This window comes from Taudactylus pleione, unplaced genomic scaffold (assembly GCF_031769625.1).
Source record: "Taudactylus pleione unplaced genomic scaffold, aTauple2 ptg000967l, whole genome shotgun sequence".
In the NCBI taxonomy this organism is placed as follows: Eukaryota; Metazoa; Chordata; class Amphibia; order Anura; family Myobatrachidae; genus Taudactylus; species Taudactylus pleione.
Window position 1 is genome coordinate 12,930,001 of NW_028285368.1, and position 5,000 is coordinate 12,935,000.

The window sequence follows — 5,000 nt, forward strand, 5'->3', positions numbered from 1 at the left end:
ATGTTATGGCAGTATAAAATTACCTACAGCACCTGGTAATCCCTGGTGGTCTCCCATCCAAGTACTAACCACGCCCAACACTGAATAGCTTCCAAGTTCAGACGAGATTGGGCATGTCCAGTGTGGTTTGGCTGTAGGTGCTCAAAACCATTAACTTTAGACCTCTTTTACTTCTTAACTCAAGTAAATTCATTGATAAGTTGAAAAAATTAAATGTAAAATGTAATAGAAAAGAATGTTATGGCAGTATAAAATTACCTACAGCACCTGGTATTCCCAGGTGGTCTCCCATCCAAGTACTAACCAGGCCCAACACTGCATAGTTTCCAAGATCAGACGAGATTGGGCATGTCCAGTGTGGTTTGGCTGTAGGTGCTCAAAACCATTAACTTTAGACCTCTTTTACTTCTTAACTCAAGTAAATTCATTGATAAGTTGAAAAAATTAAATGTAAAATGTAATAGAAAAGAATGTTATGGCAGTATAAAATTACCTACAGCACCTGGTATTCCCAGGTGGTCTCCCATCCAAGTACTAACCAGGCCCAACACTGCATAGTTTCCAAGATCAGACGAGATTGGGCATGTCCAGTGTGGTTTGGCTGTAGGTGCCCAAAAGCATTAAATTTATACCGCTATTACTTCTTAACTCAAGTAAATTCATTGATAAGTTGAAAAAATTTAATGTAAAATGTAATAGAAAAGAATGTTATGGCTATATAAAATTACCTACAGCACCAGGGATGCCTAGGTGGTCTCCCATCCAAGTACTATCCAGGCCCAACACTGCCTAGCTTCCAATATCAGACGAGATTGGGCATGTCCAGTGTGGTTTGGCTGTAGGTGCTCAAAGACATTAACTTTAGACCTCTTTTACTTCTTTACTCAAGTAAATTCATTGATAAGTTGAAAAAATTAAATGTAAAATGTAATAGAAAAGAATGTTATGGCAGTATAAAATTACCTACAACTCCTGGTATTCTAAGGTGGTCTCCCATCCAAGTACTAACCAGGCCCAACACTGCATAGCTTCCAAGATCAGACAAGATTGGGCATGTCCAGTGTGGCTTGGCTGTAGGTGCTCAAAACAATTAACTTTAGACCTCTTTTATTTCTTAACTCAAGTAAATTCATTGATAAGTTGAAAAAATTAAATGTAAAATGTAATAGAAAAGAATGTTATGGCAGTATAAAATTACCTACAGCACCTGGAATTCCCAGGTGGTCTCCCATCCAAGTACTAACCAGGCCCAACACTGCATAGTTTCCAAGATCAGACGAGATTGGGCATGTCCAGTGTGGTTTGGCTGTAGGTGCTCAAAAACATTAACTTTAGACCTCTTTTACTTCTTAACTCAAGTAAATTCAATGATAAGTTGTAAAATTAAATGTAAAATATAATAGAAAAGAATGTTATGGCAGTATAAAATTACCTACAACTCCTGGTATTCGCAGGTGGTCTCCCATCCAAGTACTAACCAGGCCCAACACTGCATAGCTTCCAAGATCAGACAAGATTGGGCATGTCCAGTGTGGTTTGGCTGTAGGTGCGCAAAAGCATTAACTTTAGACCTCTATTACTTCTTAACTCAAGTAAATTAATTAATAAGTTGAAAAAATTAAATGTAAAATGTAATAGAAAAGAATGTTATGGCAGTATAAAATTACCTACAGCACCTGGTATTCCCAGGTGGTCTCCCATCCAAGTACTAACCAGGCCCAACACTGTATAGCTTCCAAGATCAGATGAGATTGGGCTTGTCCAGTGTGGTTTGGCTGTAGGTGCTCAAAAACATTAACTTTAGACCTCTTTTACTTCTTAACTCAAGTAAATTCATTGATAAGTTGAAAAAATTAAATGTAAAATGTTCTAGAAAAGAATGTTATGGCAGTATAAAATTACCTACAGCACCTGGTATTCCCAGGTGGTCTCCCATCCAAGTACAAACCAGTCCAAACACTGCATAGCTTCCAAGATCAGATGAGATTGGGCATGTCCAGTGTGGTTTGACTGTAGGTGCTCAAAAACATTAACTTTAGACATCTTTTACTTCTTAACTCAAGTAAATTCATTGATAAGTTGAAAAAATTAAATGTAAAATTTAATAGAAAAAGAATGTTATGGCTATATAAAATTACCTACAGCACCAGGGATTCCTAGGTGGTCTCCCATCCAAGTACTATCCAAGCCCAACACTGCATAGCTTCCAATATCAGACGAGATTGGGCATGTCCAGTGTGGTTTGGCTGTAGGTGCTCAAAGACATTAACTTTAGACCTCTTTTACTTCTTTACTCAAGTAAATTCATTGATAAGTAGAAAAAATTAAATGTAAAATGTAATAGACTGTTATGGCAGTATAAAATTACCTACAGCACCTGGGATTCCTAGGTGGTCTCCCATCCAAGTACTAACCAGGCCCAACACTGCATAGCTTCCAAGATCAGACGAGAGTGGGCATGTCCACTGTGGTTTGGCTGTTGGTGCTCAAAAACATTAACTTTAGACATCTTTTACTTCTTTACTCAAGTAAATTCATTGATAAGTTGAAAAAATTAAATGTAAAATGTAACAGAAAAGAATGTTATGGCAGTATAAAATAACCTACTGCACCAGGTTTTCCCAGGTGGTCTCCCATCCAAATACTGACCAGGCCCAACACTGCATAGCATCCAAGATAAGACGAGATTGGGCATGTCCAGTGTGGATTGGCTGTAGGTGGTCAAAAACATTAACTTTAGACCTCTATTACTTCTTAACTCAAGTAAATTCATTGATAACTTGAAAAAATTAAATGTAAAATGTAATAGAAAAGAATGTTATGGCAGTATAAAATTACCTACAGAACCTGGGATTCCTAGGTAGTCTCCCAACCAAGTACAAACCAGTCCCAACACTGCATAGCTTCCAAGATCAGACGAGATTGGGCATGTCCAGTGTGGTTTGGCTGTAGGTGCTCAAAAACATTAACTTTAGACCTGTATTACTTCTTAACTCAAGTAAATTCATTGATAAGTTGAAAAAATTAAATGTAAAATGTAATAGAAAAGAATGTTATGGCAGTATAAAATAACCTACTGCACCAGGTTTTCCCAGGTGGTCTCCCATCCAAATACTGACCAGGCCCAACACTGCATAGCATCCAAGATAAGACGAGATTGGGCATGTCCAGTGTGGATTGGCTGTAGGTGGTCAAAAACATTAACTTTAGACCTCTATTACTTCTTAACTCAAGTAAATTCATTGATAACTTGAAAAAATTAAATGTAAAATGTAATAGAAAAGAATGTTATGGCAGTATAAAATTACCTACTGCACCTGGTTTTCCCAGGTGGTCTCCCATCCAAGTACTGACCATTCCCAACACTGCATAGCTTCCAAGATCAAACGACATTGGCCATGTCCAGTGTGGTTTGGCTATAGGTGCTGAAAAATATTAACTTTAGACCTCTTTTACTTCTTAACTCAAGTAAATTCATCGTTAATTGAAAAAATGTAATGTAAAATGTAATAGAAAAGAATGTTATGGCTATATAAAAATACCTACAGCACCTGGTATTCCCAGGTGGTCTCCCATCCAAATACTAACCAGGCCCAACACTGCATAGCTTCCAAGATCAGATGAGATTGGGCATGTCCAGTGTGGTTTGGCTGTAGGTGCTCAAAAACATTAACTTTAGACCTCTATTACTTCTTAACTCAAGTAAATTCATTGATAAGTTGAAAAAATTAAATTTAAAATGTAATAGAAAAGAATGTTATGGCAGTATAAAATTACCTACAGCATCTGGTAATCCCTGGTGGTCTCCCATCCAAGTACTAACCAGGCCCAACACTGCATAGCTTCCAAGTTCAGACGAGATTGGGCATGTCCAGTGTGGTTTGGCTGTAGGTGCTCAAAAACATTAACTTTAGACCTCTTTTACTTCTTAACTCAAGTAAATTCAATGATAAGTTGAAAAATGAAAAGTAAAATGTAATAGAAAAGAATGTTATGGCAGTATAAAATTACCTACAGCACCTGGTATTCCCAGGTGGTCTCCCATCCAAGTACTAACCAGGCCCAACACTGCATAGCTTCCAAGATCAGACGAGATTGGGCTTGTCCAGTGTGGTTTGGCTGTAGGTGCTCAAAACCATTAACTTTAGACCTCTTTTATTTCTTAACTCAAGTAAATTCATTGATAAGTTGAAAAAATTAAATGTAAAATGTTATAGAAAAGAATGTTATGGCAGTATAAAATTACCTACAGCACCTGGTATTCCCAGGTGGTCTCCCATCCAAGTACTAACCAGGCCCAACACTGCATAGTTTCCAAGATTAGACGAGATTGGGCATGTCCTGTGTGGTTTGGCTGTAGGTGCCCAAAAGCATTAAATTTATACCGCTATTACTTCTTAACTCAAGTAAATTCATTGATAAGTTGAAAAAATTAAATTTAAAATGTAATAGAAAAGAATGTTATGGCAGTATAAAATTACCTACAGCACCTGGTAATCCCTGGCGGTTTCCCCTCCGAGTACTAACCAGGCCCAACACTGCATAGCTTCCAAGTACAGACGAGATTGGGCATGTCCAGTGTGGTTTGGCTGTAGGTGCTCAAAAACATTATCTTTAGACCTCTATTACTTCTTAACTCAAGTAAATTCATTGATAAGTTGAAAAAATTAAATTTAAAATGTAATAGAAAAGAATGTTATGGCAGTATAAAATTACCTACAGCACCTGGGATTCCTAGGTGGTCTCCTATCCAAGTACTAAACAGGTCCAACACTGCATAGCTTCCAAGATCAGACGAGATTGGGCATGTCCACTGTGGTTTGGCTGTAGGTGCTCTAAAACATTAACTTTAGACCTCTTTTACTTCTTAACTCAAGTAAATTCATTGATAAGTTGAAAAAATTAAATGTAAAATGTAATAGAAAAGAATGTTATGGCTGCATAAAATTACCTACAGCACCTGGTATTCCCAGGTGGTCTCCCATCCAAGTACTAACCAG

At 37.4% G+C, this 5,000-nt stretch overlaps 7 non-coding genes and 14 pseudogenes across 7 annotated transcripts in view; all 21 read right to left on the reverse strand.

The window, feature by feature from the left end:
- Positions 1–20: 20 nt before the first annotated feature.
- LOC148471811 (5S ribosomal RNA) lies at positions 21–139 on the reverse strand (annotated as a pseudogene).
- A 116-nt stretch (positions 140–255) lies between these two features.
- LOC148471812 (5S ribosomal RNA) lies at positions 256–374 on the reverse strand. Its single transcript, XR_015874486.1, has one exon. It is a non-coding gene; the product is annotated as a 5S ribosomal RNA (ribosomal RNA).
- A 116-nt stretch (positions 375–490) lies between these two features.
- Positions 491–609, reverse strand: LOC148471813 (5S ribosomal RNA). The gene has a single exon (XR_015874487.1). It is a non-coding gene; the product is annotated as a 5S ribosomal RNA (ribosomal RNA).
- A 116-nt stretch (positions 610–725) lies between these two features.
- On the reverse strand, positions 726–844 carry LOC148471814 (5S ribosomal RNA; annotated as a pseudogene).
- A 116-nt stretch (positions 845–960) lies between these two features.
- LOC148471815 (5S ribosomal RNA) lies at positions 961–1,079 on the reverse strand (annotated as a pseudogene).
- Positions 1,080–1,195: 116 nt separating this feature from the next.
- Positions 1,196–1,314, reverse strand: LOC148471816 (5S ribosomal RNA). The gene has a single exon (XR_015873444.1). It is a non-coding gene; the product is annotated as a 5S ribosomal RNA (ribosomal RNA).
- Positions 1,315–1,429: 115 nt separating this feature from the next.
- On the reverse strand, positions 1,430–1,548 carry LOC148471817 (5S ribosomal RNA; annotated as a pseudogene).
- A 116-nt stretch (positions 1,549–1,664) lies between these two features.
- Positions 1,665–1,783, reverse strand: LOC148471818 (5S ribosomal RNA). The gene has a single exon (XR_015874066.1). It is a non-coding gene; the product is annotated as a 5S ribosomal RNA (ribosomal RNA).
- Positions 1,784–1,899: 116 nt separating this feature from the next.
- On the reverse strand, positions 1,900–2,018 carry LOC148471819 (5S ribosomal RNA; annotated as a pseudogene).
- A 117-nt stretch (positions 2,019–2,135) lies between these two features.
- On the reverse strand, positions 2,136–2,254 carry LOC148471820 (5S ribosomal RNA; annotated as a pseudogene).
- Positions 2,255–2,365: 111 nt separating this feature from the next.
- Positions 2,366–2,484, reverse strand: LOC148471821 (5S ribosomal RNA; annotated as a pseudogene).
- Positions 2,485–2,600: 116 nt separating this feature from the next.
- LOC148471822 (5S ribosomal RNA) lies at positions 2,601–2,719 on the reverse strand (annotated as a pseudogene).
- Positions 2,720–2,835: 116 nt separating this feature from the next.
- Positions 2,836–2,954, reverse strand: LOC148471823 (5S ribosomal RNA; annotated as a pseudogene).
- Positions 2,955–3,070: 116 nt separating this feature from the next.
- LOC148471824 (5S ribosomal RNA) lies at positions 3,071–3,189 on the reverse strand (annotated as a pseudogene).
- A 350-nt stretch (positions 3,190–3,539) lies between these two features.
- Positions 3,540–3,658, reverse strand: LOC148471825 (5S ribosomal RNA). The gene has a single exon (XR_015873971.1). It is a non-coding gene; the product is annotated as a 5S ribosomal RNA (ribosomal RNA).
- Positions 3,659–3,774: 116 nt separating this feature from the next.
- LOC148471826 (5S ribosomal RNA) lies at positions 3,775–3,893 on the reverse strand (annotated as a pseudogene).
- Positions 3,894–4,008: 115 nt separating this feature from the next.
- Positions 4,009–4,127, reverse strand: LOC148471827 (5S ribosomal RNA). Its single transcript, XR_015874002.1, has one exon. It is a non-coding gene; the product is annotated as a 5S ribosomal RNA (ribosomal RNA).
- Positions 4,128–4,243: 116 nt separating this feature from the next.
- Positions 4,244–4,362, reverse strand: LOC148471828 (5S ribosomal RNA; annotated as a pseudogene).
- Positions 4,363–4,478: 116 nt separating this feature from the next.
- Positions 4,479–4,597, reverse strand: LOC148471829 (5S ribosomal RNA; annotated as a pseudogene).
- A 116-nt stretch (positions 4,598–4,713) lies between these two features.
- Positions 4,714–4,832, reverse strand: LOC148471830 (5S ribosomal RNA; annotated as a pseudogene).
- A 116-nt stretch (positions 4,833–4,948) lies between these two features.
- LOC148471831 (5S ribosomal RNA) overlaps positions 4,949–5,000 on the reverse strand; it is a 119-nt gene continuing 67 nt past the window's right edge. The window contains exon 1 of the ribosomal RNA XR_015873729.1: positions 4,949–5,000. This exon is cut by the window's right edge and continues 67 nt beyond it. This is a non-coding gene — a ribosomal RNA (5S ribosomal RNA).